We start from the raw sequence: 14,648 nt of genomic DNA on the forward strand, positions 1-14,648 counted from the left end.
TGACAAACTTCCTGAACATGCGCAAATGGAAGGTTTCAGATTACACTCTTCACAGAGACTTATCCAGCCTGTGAACGTCCTGGGAAATTCTTCTTTCCCACAGATAGGCGCATCATTTGATGTCAACAATCTGTGTGTCCGCAGTGGTGATGTTTCCATATACTGACAGAAACATCATACATACATCACAGAAGGGGTGTAACTTAAGACCACCCCTCAGATACATCATACCTACGTCACAGAAAAGGCAGTCTTAGAACAGAAATTTGAATGTTGTTTTTCTCCTGTCGTTTATCTCCTGTCTGGCAGGTTACTTGATTGGATTGCCTGGGTAGCCTGGCTAGTCTTCTGTAATTATAAATACTTAGTTCCTGGGCCATGTCACAGGCTCACACCCTATTCATATCTTAAATGTGCCCTTAAGACAGGATTTGTGAGGAAAGAGACAATGGGGAGGTTTTCCACTTTGACCTTGCAGAGAAAACATTGGCTCAGTTTAGGAATCAAAATGGTTCCAGGTTTGTCTTCCTGTGCTGATCTATGTCCGTGCTTGGTTGGTACGCTTATGAACATTACCATATATCTAAGACCTCAAAATTCCTATCACAACGTCCCCTCTGCCCACTTCACGCACACTTGCCATTTTCTCCCATTTATTCTGTATCAGTTGTCAAGGACTGGCTGGATGCAGGAATGGTGTCAGGCACTAGCCGGGGAACTCCCAAGGGAAGAAGGCTCAGAGTCCAGGGATTGGTGGTGGGACAAGGATAAGCGGTCAGAGTAGGAGTTGTAGCACAGCGATTGCCCTTGCTATTGGTGAAGGCTTTCACCCTCTCTCGATTTATCTGACGGTTTCTTGCTGGTGAAACTCACTCTCAGTTCTCAGTTATTTCCGGCAGATGGAGCCGTTGGCAAAGGAAAAGAAAACTTGCTTTTCTAGCTGGGTATTTCTGAGAACAAAATTGCTTTTCTATCGTAGGCTTGGTGTTTATGAATGCGGCTCCCATTTTGATTTCTGGGGAGAAAACTGTACTTTCTCTCTAGCATTCAGTATGTCACTGAAACTCTCCGAATGGTTATGATGTTCACTTTCTCCCAAAGCCTATTCACTGCCGTTTCCCTCCCAGTCTGCTACTGCTTGGCACGATTACTCACCAACCCCTCTACCTTATATTTACTGAATCCACATTGGGGGGATATTCCCAAGATTCATTCTGAATACCCCTGCACTGCATGATCCTTATCTAGGGACATTGTGGACTACAAATCACATCGTCCATGGCTCTTGGCTGCCTCATATGTAGTGAACAGCCTGATGCTCCTCCTAGTCCAGCAAGCAATATGGAGAAAAACTGATTGACCCCCCCCCAAAAGGGGGAAAGACAGACATTTTCCTCTTTCAGATTTGAAAATAAGGGATCAGCAGCCTCACCTGTCCCGGGGACAGTCTACGCCAGGGGTCTGCAACCCGCGGTTCCGGAGCCGCATGTGGCTCTTTTACACCTTTGCCGCGGCTGCGGGGCGGATACTAGCGAGGGGAGGAAGCGCATTGTGCGCCCCGACACTCCCCACTGTGGTGGGCGCTGTACTGGCTGTGACGTCGCATGGGGGCGGTGTGTGCGTTAGTCATGCACCGTCCCGACGTCACCTTCCCACCCACCCGCTACATTGTAAGGGGCATGTACGCTGGTCACTGCATTGAAAGGGGGCATGTACGCTGGTCACTGTTTTGAAGGGGAGTGAAGAACACACACACACAAAAAGGTAACTTGTTAATTTAACGTTTATTTCTATGAGGAGGAGTAATTCTGAGGGGTCAAACAAAGAAATAATAAAAAAGTGACAAAAAAGTTATTTTTATAATGACGAGTTTTGTGGCTCCCAGTTTTTTTTCCTTCGGAAACGGGTCCAAGTGGCTCTTTTTGTCTTAAAGGTTGCAGACCCCTGGTCTACGCGATATCTAACAATCTGGGATAACAGCAGGAAGCAGCGGGAAACGGTGCTGGAATAAGGGAATTTCCCGCAAAAAAAGGGAAGGTTGACAGCTATGGGTTAAGAACAGTTTCAGGTTAGGAACAGACCCCCAGAACGAATTAAGTTCTTAACCCGAGGTACCACTGTACATTTAACTGTATTCTTTTACCACTTCGTTGTTGGCCACACTGGACTCCTGTGGGATGAGGGGAAGCATAGAAATTTACCGTATTTTTCGCTCTATAACACGCACCTGACCATAACACGCACATCGTTTTTAGAGGAGGAAAACAAGGGAAAAAATATTCTGAACGAAACAGTGGATGTATCATTTTTGTGCTTCATGCTGTGGCCACAGACATGTGATCTGATGGTGAATTTGGGCTGACCCAATGCAAAGATCCTGAGGATCCATGTGGATCCATGCTTTGTAACCACGTTTTTGCACCATTGCAGCCCCAGACAACAGTGGGTGCGTGATTTGGGGGGGGGGCAGGCTGTAGCCATGGACATGCTATGTTCTCTGGTGGTGAATTTGGGGGTGACCCAATGCAAAGATCCTGAGGATCCATGCTTTTTAACCACATTTTTGCACCGTTGCAGCCCCAGGCAACAGTGGGTGCATGATTTGGGGGGGCAGGCTGCAGCCATGGACATGCTATGTTCTCTGGTGGTGAATTTGGGGGTGACCCAATGCAAAGATCCATGTGGATCCATGCTTTTTAACCACATTTTTGCACCATTGCAGCCCCAGGCAACAGTGGGTGCATGATTTTTGGGGGGCAGGCTGTAGCCATGGACATGCTATGTGCTCTGATGGTGAATTTGGGGTGACCCAGTGCAAAAATCCTTAGGATCCATGTGGATCCATGCTTTTTAACCACATTTTAAGTGGGGAGGGAAGGAAAAACACAGAAGGGCTAAGAATGCAGGAGTGGGGTATAACGGGAGGGAGGAAAGGAAGGCAAAAGTTTCCCCCACGCACCCACCCAAGCCAGCCAGCTCTCTCTCTCTCTCTCTCTCTCTCTCTCTCTCTCTCTCTCTCCCACCTGCATGTTTTCAGCAGCACCGGAGCACAGAGAGGAAGGAGCGGAGCACAGAGAGGAAGGAGCGACAGTCTGCTTTTCCCCTCTGCTTGCCTGGAGGGGAGGGGCTTTCCCTGCTCTTTGTTCCGTTTGAGCAAACACAGCAACGTAACAGAGCGGGTGGGCAGTAAGACCCTGAGGCAGAATGCAGGAAAGCAGCAACTTCCTGTCTCACGGAGCTCCCTTCTCCCTGAAGCGCGGTTTGATTTTTGCCTTATTTTTCGGCTCCAGGGACCACACATTCGCTGCATAACACGCACAGACATTTCCCCTTCCTTTTTAGGAGAAAAAATCTGCGTGTTATAGAGCGAAAAATACGGTAATAAAAAGTAATATAACAGGAACGCGGGTGGGGCGCGGGTGGCACTGTGGGCTAAAGCCTCAGCGCCTAGGGCTTGCCGATCGAAAGGTCGGCGGTTCGAATCCCCACGGCGGGGTGCGCTCCCGCCGTTCGGTCCCAGCGCCTGCCAACCTAGCAGTTCGAAAGCACCCCCGGGTGCAAGTAGATAAATAGGGACCGCTTACCAGCGGGAAGGTAAACGGCGTTTCCGTGTGCTGCGCTGGCTCGCCAGATGCAGCTTCGTCACGCTGGCCACGTGACCCGGAAGTGTCTGCGGACAGCACTGGCTCCCGGCCTATAAAGTGAGATGAGCGCACAACCCTAGAGTCTGTCAAGACTGGCCCGTACAGGCAGGGGTACCTTTACCACTGTACAATGTAAGTTGCATTTTCTCCAAAAAATGCTGTCCTTTACTGAACCAGTTGGTTGCTGTTGGAGAAAACATTCAGTTGCTTTTCAATAGGTACAACGTTTCTATGTCGGTTTTGTAGCCATGTTGCTTCTCTGCAAAACGCTGGCTGCAGCCGGCAGGCCTCCCCCGAATACAATTCAGGAGAAAGCAAAGTGGACCTGGTAGACGCAGGCAAGCAAACAGGTTCGCATATCTTTTGGCCAGGTGAGAATGTTACTTTAGGATTATGGTGCAAAGTGTCGGCAAATGCTCTGAGACGTCAGCTGGCAAACCGGTGCAAAGGCTTAGCAATGCTGACCGAAAGCCTGTTTTGAGCACGCTTTCCCCAACATTCGCTCCGCCTTCAGTTCTAACCCCTTGACGTCCCCTGCTGTCGGTTTGTTGCCGAGAATGCGTTAGGCCAGCAGCCATACCTTGAATGGACATTCATGCCAATGCCTGTGAAATGAATGAGGCTAGAATAAGGAGACAGCCAGCACTGCGAGAACACCGTGCTGCCTATATGGCTTTTGTCTGAAGCAGGCTCTGTTGTCCTCCAAATAAATACTCAGCTGCCAGCGCCTGACAGGCCTGGACAATAGCACTTCGCTGTAATGGATTCGAGGCCTTCACCTTCTAACAATGTACATGTGTTGCAAGTACTTATCTTTTCGTGGCAGTAGCATCGTATTGTTGTCCTGCATGGGTTTTAGACAGCCCTCGGGCATGAATTCATATAGAAGTGTGTGTGTGTGTGTGTGTGTGAGAGAGAGAGAGAGACTCCAAAATGTCTTTCCTGCTTTCTGTCACATATTGCCTAGGTTATTCATTTATCTATGTTACTTGCCTCCTAATGTTAGGGTTCTTTCAAAATAATAACATTTTATTCTTTTTTCCATATGTGTTACTCAACGGTTATATTCCAGTTCAACAAAACTCATGATTTTCCGCTCACCCGACACCCATGTTTATAACCCAAATTACATACAATTGAGCTTTAAAGTTCCGTCTTATCTAATTTCTTTTCTTTTTTTAATTTTTTATTTTCGATGCAAAATTACCACAAAAATTACAAACATTGAATCCAAAATAAAACAGTCAGTACAAACAACAACAAAAAACACAAAAGAAAAAAGAACAACAAAAAACAAAAACACACATCTACAAATAAAACCATATCATCATTCTAATAGTCCTATCTAATTTCATCCTCTTGAACACGTTTCTTAATATATTATGCTACAGTGTTTTCTTACATTTCCAACCCCACTGTGGTCTTCGCATAAGGGACATAACTCTTTATATAGACAAGAAAGGGTTTTCAGTCTTCTTTAAAAGGTTCTACATTTGTATTTTTTCATCAGTGCTGTCAGTTTTGCCATCTCTGCTTATGCCAAGATTTCCATCTACCATTCTTCTTCCTTTGAGGGTGTTCTCTCCCCCTTCCATTTCTGTGCATCCTTTTCTAGCCACATACAGAAATACCGTTGAGGATTCTTTTGGGATTTTGCTGTCCAGTATCCCCAGCAGGAAAGATTCTGGACTCTTGGGGAAAGTCACTTTTAATCCCCCCCCCAAATTTCATTATAGATCATGTCCCCAAAGGCCTTTGCCTTCCTGCAGGTCCACCACATATAATAAAATGACCCCTTACAGTCCTCACATTTCCAACATTTGTTTGACACATTTTTGTACATTCGTGCTAGCTTCTTCGGGGTGTCTTTGGGCCAGTCATTATCTCTCAACCTCACAGGGCTGTTGTCATGACAAAATGGAGTAATGAATGTATGCCACATCTAAATCCTTTATTTCATTTATGAACTTATAATACACTTTCATTAAAAAAATATAGCAAGGTGGAGTATAGCATATAAGGATAAAATCGAGAAAAGATCCAGAAAAACACCTCTAAAAATGTCAATAAAACACCAATATCAATAAATAGTGATACATTTAAAGAGAAGAAACCATGTTGTAAAGGAAGGCCTGTCTGAACACACAAAGTTTTCAAAAGACATCTGAAGGGAGGGAGGGGTGGTTGCTGCCAAACTTCTAGTGGCAGGGAGTTCCACAGGGCAGAGACTGCCACAGTAAAGTCTTGGTCCCTAGTGGTGGATGACTGAACCTTAGGGGGATGCGGGAAAGGTGAGGAGATAAAAAGATAACCAATAAATTAATATCAAAAATTGCCAATTCCTATTAATTTAATTTTATTTGGCTGTAACGGGAAAACAAATATAACCATGAAGGGGGATTCTTTGGGCTGCATAATGGGTGTATCCATGCGGTTCTTTTTAATTAAAACCGCCTTTTTATTTTGGGGGGCAGGGGGCTGGTGCCTGAGAAGCTTGAATGTGATGTGGATGAGTTGGAAGATCACAAAATAGTTTTTAAAACAAAGAAATGTCTTGGTCGATGAGGCTGCATCCCTGAGAATGTCTTAGAAGAGAGGCCTTTGTGAATACATGCATACAATAGGGATGAAAACTACATGTAAAATTTAATTTGCTTTACAAGCCTCGGGAATTAAAAGGCCGGAACATGTTGAAATCCAGATGGAGACTCTCAGAGGCAGGTCACTGCCACCTGACAGGAATACTGTTATAATAATTATTTAATTTTTAAAAAGAAGGACCATAACTAACCTGCAAGGGCATCCCATGGCAGCTTTTGCATAGCAGATCTTGCTGCCACCATATGGTCGTTGATGAGGCTGAGCCATATGGGATTCACAAACAGGGAAGTGGCTTTAACTAATACTAGTTTTGCATTTTGGAGTTCAAAATGTGAGGCTGTGGTAAACAGCTCTCCGAACATAATATTCATCAAATCGTCAGAATGCTTATAAAAAATAAAATAAAAGTAAAATAAAACCCTCTCTAGGCAAACAGGGCTAACATTTTACCAGAGTGGGATGCCTTTAGTCAGTGGCCAGGGTTTATGGGATTTATAATCCAGGAAGATCTGTAGGTACATAGATGCCCCACCCCTTTCTAAGACAAAGAAGTCCTGTTAACTTAGTGTTGGCTTCCAGTGTGGTGTAGTGGTTAAGAGCAGGGGACTCGTAATCTGGTGAACCGGGTTCGCTTCCCCGCTCCTCCACATGCAACTGCTGGGTGACCTTGGGCTAGTCACACTTCTCTGAGGTCTCTCAGCCTCACTCACCTCACAGAGTGTTTGTTGTGGGGGATTGTTAGCCGCTTTGAGACTCCTTTGTTGTTGCTGTTTAGTCGTTTAGTCGTGTCCGACTCTTGGTGACCCCCTGGACCAGAGCACGCCAGGCACTTCTGTCTTCCACTGCCTCCCGCAGTTTGGTCAGACTCGTGCTGGTAGCTTCGAGAACACTGTCCAACCATCTCGTCCTCTGTCGTCCCCTTCTCCTTGTGCCCTCCATCTTTCCCAACATCAGGGTCTTTTCCAGGGAGTCTTCTCTTCTCATGAGGTGGCCAAAGTCTTGGAACTTCAGCTTCAGGATCTGTCCTTCCAGTGAGCACTCAGGGCTGATTTCCTTAAGAATGGAGAGGTTTGATCTTCTTGCAGTCCATGGGACTCTCAAGAGTCTCCTCTAGCATCATAATTCAAAAGCATCAATTCTTCGGCGATCAGCCTTCTTTATGGTCCAGCTTCTTCTTCTTCCTCTTCTTCTTCCATCCATCTATCCAGTCTGGACTCTTTTTCCCCCTTTACCACTTCAGGAAGATCTTTCTGTATTCCTGTTTTTCTGCTCCCCATGGCTTAACGTTGCTGGAGCCTTCAGCCAGCCTGGGGGTGAGCGGTTTGCGATTTAAGTGGCCTCGATGGTGCAGTGAGCTTTCCATCAGCTTAGGCTGGAGCTCCTTATCTGCACAGGGATAACACTGGTATCCTTGCTGCAATGCGCTTTACTGGGGCTGCCTTTGTTCTGTTTTATGCTGTGTGCGTGTGTTTAACAGTGTTGTAAGACACTTGAAGACTTTTGGGTAACAAGCAACTAATCTAAGGAACAGCAACAACAAGCCTCATGTTCTTTTCCCAACTCCCCTGGGATCCTGACAAATAAATTGAAGAAATTCTGCTCAAATCCATTGTGGATTTGACTTGGATTACAGTGGTACCCCGCAAGACGAACGCCTCGCAAGACGGAAAACCCGCTAGACGAAAGGGTTTTCCGTTTTGGAGGCGCTTCGCAAAACGAATTTCCCTATGGGCTTGCTTCGCCAGACGAAAGCCCATAGGGAAATCTCTGGGACAGCGGGGAAGCGCAGCGCGTCTTCCCCACTGTCCTCGGACCTCCTCCGAAGGCTGGCGGTGGGGCGGAGAGACCTCCTCCCGCCGCCAGCCTTCGGAAGCCTGCTCCAAAGCCTGGCGGTGGGGCGGAAAGACCTCCTCCCGCCGCCAGCCTTCGGATGGCTGTCCTGAAGACTTGGGGTGGGAGGAGGGTTTTCCTTCCCACCGCCAACATTCAGAATGCTGTTCTGAATGTTGGCAGTGGGGAGGAAAAACCCTCCTCCCACCGCAAGCCCCGGGAACAGAGGAGAAGCGCTGCGCCCCTTCCCCTCTGTTCCCGTACCTGTCCTGAAGGCTTGCAGTGGGGAGAAAAGCCCTTCCCCGCACCGCTAGTCTGGCAAGCGGTTTCCATAGGAATGCATTAATTGATTTTAAATGCATTCCTATGGGAAACCGTGCTTCGCAAGACGAAAAACTCGCAAGAAGAAAAAACTTGCGGAACGAATTAATTTCATCTTGCGAGGCACCACTGTATTTCCGTTGACAAAAATTTTTTGCAATGAATGTGATGTTTGAGAATGAGCCTGAAGTTCAGAATCTGGATTGCTTACTAAAAAGGCTTAAAAATGCTGCAGATGTTATATAACACCTCGTTTGTCGAGTAGCATGATGGGATACTCACTTGGACTCTGATGTATCTGCTCTAGTAGATGATGCTCAGTTGCTCGGACCCGATGGGTGGTCTGACTCAACCACCCTACATTATTGCTTGGCAAGACGAAGCAGTGTGTTTCCTTTATGAGATGGGGCAACAAACTTAGGAAACATCCTTTTACAATAACTTACTTTTCAAAAAGCAGTACATGTGAAAGGGATCTAGGAGTCTTGGTTGACCACAAACTTGACATGAGCCAACAGTGTGACGCGGCAGCTAAAAAAGCCAATGCAATTCTGGGCTGCATCAATAGGAGTATAGCATCTAGATCAAGGGAAATAATAGTGCCACTGTATTCTGCTCTGGTCAGACCACACCTGGAGTACTGTGTCCAGTTCTGGGCACCACAGTTCAAGAAGGACACTGACAAACTGGAATGTGTCCAGAGGAGGGCAACCAAAATGGTCAAAGGCCTGGAAACGATGCCTTATGAGGAACGGCTAAGGGAGCTGGGCATGTTTAGCCTGGAGAAGAGGAGGTTAAGGGGTGATATGATAGCCATGTTCAAATATATAAAAGGATGTCACATAGAGGAGGGAGAAAGGTTGTTTTCTGCTGCTCCAGAGAAGCGGACACGGAGCAATGGATCCAAACTAGAAGAAAGAAGATTCCACCTAAACATTAGGAAGAACTTCCTGACAGTAAGAGCTGTTCGACAGTGGAATTTGCTGCCAAGGAGTGTGGTGGAGTCTCCTCTTTTGGAGGTCTTTAAGCAGAGGCTTGACAACCATATGTCAGGAGTGCTCTGATGGTGTTTCCTGCTTGGCAGGGGGTTGGACTCGATGGCCCTTGTGGTCTCTTCCAACTCTATGATTCTATGATTCTAAAAGATACTTCTGACTATGGAATGGATTACAGTGGTACCTCGGGTTAAGTACTTAAGTCGTTCCGGAGGTCCATACTTAACCTGAAACTGTTCTTAACCTGAAGCACCACTTTAGCTAATGGGGCCTCCTGCTGCCGCTGTGCCGCCGGAGCCCGATTTCTGTTCTTATCCTGAAGCAAAGTTCTTAACCTGAAGCACTATTTCAGGGTTAGCGGAGTCTGTATCCTGAAGCGTATTTAACCTGAAGTGTATGTAACCCGAGGTACCACTGTGGTTAATTTTTTTGAAGTTGCTGGGTGCAAGAAGAAGAAGAAGAAGAAGAAGAAGAAGAAGAGGAGGAGGAGGAGGAGGAGGAGGAGGAGGAGGAGGAGAGGATACACAACGGAGTTCACCAAATTGGCCTTTGAACCATCAGCTGAGTGGCTGTTGAGGTACAGAAGTGTGTGCAGAATTTGGTGTGTGCCTTTTTAGCTCTCAAGAGCCTTCTCTGAATGATCTACGCACAGAAGCCTGTAAAGAGTTCATTTTATCTCAGAAGGGTAAAAGGCTGAGTCAGTTCCACTGGGATATGACCTTGTGTGGCCCTAGCTACTTAGTCTGAATCTCCCATCTGTTCTGCTAATTAATTGCTTCTCTCTATGGAGTGTGTTGCTAAAGCTGTTGCTCTTGCAGAACAGGGACTGGTCTTTCTGGTGCCAGAGGTCATGAGTTTGATTCCTCCTGAGGGGTGGGGTGGGGGGCATACAGATATTGGTGCCTGTACATTAGGTCACCCTAAATCTGGAGGCTCGGGAAGAGGGAAATGCTATAAAAACGAACAACAAAGCTAGTGAGAATTCTTCTTTTGTTTCAAGTGCTTGCGGCCTTTCATTTTGGGATTCACGGATCCAGGTTCAAGTTTCAACTGGGATAGACTCTGGTGGCCAATTAGTGGGCTGTGTTGTCTGACACCGATTCTGTCCTAATTGAAGTTGTACGGTTTTCTCACAATGCTGCAATTACACAGGTTTCAGTTAACCAGAGAGCAAAGGACTTGATGGGATTCACTTCATTTCTCTGTGTGTGAAGTTTTAAAAATCAAGTTTTCCAAAATTTCACACAGGCATTTCGATAAATAACAAAAACCTTTTCCCGACTTCCCACCCCCTTTTCCATGGTGTTTTTGTTTCTTTCCCAGTTCTGCTCCCCATCTTCTATCTCTTAAACCTTAACAAAACTATTAGAATCTTTAATCCATTCTGTTGCTCATAGCTCAAATCCTGATCACGTGTTAGTCCTATAATATTTCTTTAAATAATCTGAAAAGGGTTTCATTCTTCCACAAAACTTTCATTATTAGTTCTCTCTTATTTTAGCAATTAATTCTGCCAATTCTGCATAATCCATCACCTTACTTATCCATTCTTTTTTAGGAATTTCTGCTTCTTTCCATTTTTGTGCATAGTCCTAGCTGCAGTTGTAACATACATACAGTGGTGCCCCGCAAGACGAATGCCTCGGAAGACGAAAAACTCGCTAGACGAAGGAATTTTTCGTTTTCTTAGCTGCTTCGCAAGACGTGTTTCCCTATGGGCTTGCTTCGCAAAACGAAGCTTGCCCCGCAAGCTCCGGGGATAGCGGGGAAGCGCAGTGCGTCTTTTGAAGCAAGGGGCGACCTCTTTTGAAGCAAGGGGCGACGGGGAGAAGATCGCTTCTCCCCGTTGCCAGCCCCTCTCTCCCCGGACCCCTTTTGAACCAAGGGGCGGCAACGGGGAGAAGCGATTCTCCCCGCTGCCCCTTCCCTTGCTTTAAAACAGGTCCGGGGACAGAGGGGAAGGCGCGCGGCGCTTCCCCTCTGTCCCCGGACGGTCTCCATAGGAACGCATTGATTGATTTTCAATGCATTCCTATGGGAAACCGTGCTTCACAAGACGAAAAACTCGCAAGAAGAAAAAACTTGCAGAACGAATTAATTTCGTCTTGCGAGGCACCACTGTAAACAACTTAGGGTAGATCTACACACAGGAAAACCCCCCACTATAAATAAGTCAGAAATTAAATCATTATAACTAAAGGGAAAAAACGCTATGGAAAATTGCTTACTTTTTTGTGTGCTCTCCAGCGCCATCTGGTGTTACATGTTTATAACTCATTCCAAACACTGTTTTTTGACTAATCATCTTTTTTGGAACTTCTGTCCCTATAATCCCTGAAAGAAAAGCTTCAGGTTTCTGATGGGATTCACTTCATCCGTGGTCATCTAATCAAGTGGGGAGAGGGAAACCTTGTCAGATACAGCTCCTGTTTTATCAAGAGCACAGAAACAATCACGAGTTATATCAATGCTCTGTCAAGGCCAGCATCTCCTTTGCGGCAGCAGCTTCTGCCAGATGGTCATGAGGACATTTGCCAAGAAACAGACTTCTGTATTGCTTAGTTCAAGCATCTGGATTGTTTCCCAAATCTTATATAAATCACCTGCTGTGGAGTGTTCTTTACTGGGTACCTGGTAAATATGAACAGTTTATTGGCACTCCTGAAGACACTTATTCCGGAAACGTGTTATTAATTTTATTTATTTCATTTATGAACCGCCTCCTATCAAGCATCTCAAAACAATTTCACGACAAAGAGTAAAGACAATAAAAACATCCACAGTGAAGCATGCAAAACCCATTGAAGCAATTTCATAGACCAAAACAATGTCAAATTCAACACAGATACTAACTGTGCTGAAAACCTTCACTTAGAAAGGTCTTCAGTAGGCGCCACAAAGACAACACAGATGATGCCTGTCTGATAATCTAGTGGGAGGGAGTTCCAAAGGGTAGATGCCGTCACACTAAAGGCTGCTTTTCATTTATATACTACCTTTCCTCAGAAGATAGGGTGGTATCTGCAGGAGGCCCTCTCCTTACAGAACACAGTGATCGGTTGGCTATATAAAAGGTGACATATCATTTCAGATATGCTGGCACTTGTTGTGAACCGGAAGGGCAACGGGGAGGAGGAAGAGGATCCCGGTGAGGGGTGTAGCCGGGACTGGGACACACTGGGGCAAGCTGGGGATGGGGAAGGAGAGGCTGGTGTAGGAAGTACTCATGGGGTGATGGAGGATGGTGAGGCAGTGGGGGGGGGGTCAGTGCACAGGAACAAGAGCAGCAGGACCCATCACCAGAGCCAGAGGGACCCCTGCTTCCACAAATGTGGTGGGCTCTGGGGCATAGGCAGCAGTGGGCAGGGTATTCCAGGAGGCTGAGACAGGCAAGGGCCCACAGCCCATCTCCCTAGCCTGCCAGGTGTGGCTCGCTAGCTCTGGGTGGTGATTCCTCAGCTGGAGTAGGCTCACCACAGGTGAGGGTCACCTGCCTCATCAAGCCCAGAAGCTGCAACCAGCAGGAAAAGGACAAACTGGAAGCAGAGCTGAGGGGCTGTGTTGGCTCAACTGCCCATGTTGATGGACCTTGGCTTGGATACTTCTAGATCTCCACAGGATTGCTTTGGGTTTGACTCTGGACTGTATGCTGACTGCAGGACTTTGGACTTGGCTACTTGGATTGACCCCGAACCTCCCTTCCTGACCTTCAGGCTTTTTGCTTCTCTTGTGTGGATCGACCATCGGACTTTGAATTTGGCGCTTTGACCTTAGCCTAGTTCATGGCTACCTATGATTTCTAAGTGTCTAATCATTGGAATAAGAGACAAGAATTTGAACTTTGTCACCATATACAGTGAGTTTTCTACCCTTTAACCTGTTGCTTGGATTATATATTTGTTCCCCCTTTCATTACCCTGATCAATATGAAGTACAACAATAATTAAATAAGGAGCTGAGAATTAACCCCCAATACCTAATGGTCATTATGGTCCCTTATCATTCTATACAGTGGTTTTAATTTTATGCACATATAATTTTGAATTGAAAGGCATGGACCGAGCTGTGTTCTACTTGGCACATCATCCAGGTGTAAAATGAAGCCAGATCCTGCTGCTCCCAGGTACCTGTGGCATTAAATGAGGTCACATCACTGGATTTTACAACCAGAGGCATTTGCCAGGGCAGGTGAGGGAAGGATTAGGCCCCTCCTTTCACCTGTAAATTGTTCCCTCAATATGCTTTCTGGCTATTTGCTTTAAGAGAGAAAGATGAAATTGGAGCCAAGGTGTTTTCCTTGTAATGTCTCATTTCACTCTTTCCTCTAAGTTGAGGTGATTTCCAGGGGACGTGGTCTATTTCAGGGGTAGGCAACCTAAGGCCTGGGGGCCGGATGCGGCCCAATCGCCTGTGGACGGTCCGGGAATTCAGTGGCGTAGCGTGGGGGGTGCAGGGGGGGCCGGCCGCACCGGGCGCAACATCTGGGGGTTAGGGGGCGCAAATCCACGGGTTAGGGGGCGCAAATTACTTGCCTTGCCCCGGGTGCTGACAACCCACGCTACGCCACTGCGGGAATCAGTGTGTTATTACTTGAGTAGAATGTGTCCATTTATTTCAAATGCATCTCTGGGTTATTTGTGGGGTCTGCCTGGTGTTTTTACATGAGTAGAATGTGTGCTTTTATTTAAAATGCATCTCTGGGTTATTTGTGGGACATAGGAATTCGTTCATCCCCCCCCCCATATAGTCCAGCCCACCACATGGTCTAAGGGACAGTGAACTGGACCATGCCTGAAAAAGATTGCTGACCACTGGTCTATTTTGAGTAGTGATGACGTATGCTTTAAACACACACACCCCTGAGAGAGCAAGAGCCCTTGTTACATTTAGAAATCTAGTTTGTTGTGATTATTTCTGTGATGATATGGAAGGCATTCTACTTCAGGCAGAGTATGCAGATGGTCTGTGATTAAGCGATCTAGTGAGCTAAAAGCTTTCAAAACAGGCAGATTCCCTGAAGGACTAGGAATGGAGGCAGTTTAATTGAATTCAAATTACCATGACCAATAGATTTTGTGTGTTAACCAAGCTAAGCAGGTGTCTACATTACGCTGTGGTCGTAGCAACAGATTCTGATCTATCTCTTTATCTACAGAGAGAGCGAGAAAGCCCAACGGAGATTGCTTATGGCACTTTCCTCACAAGTCTCTCAGTGGCCGAAATTACTGATGTGAGCTTCTCCATTTCAGGAAGATGC

This window comes from Podarcis vaucheri (genome assembly GCF_965113315.1).
Source record: "Podarcis vaucheri genome assembly, chromosome: 12".
NCBI classification, from domain to species: domain Eukaryota; kingdom Metazoa; phylum Chordata; class Lepidosauria; order Squamata; family Lacertidae; genus Podarcis; species Podarcis vaucheri.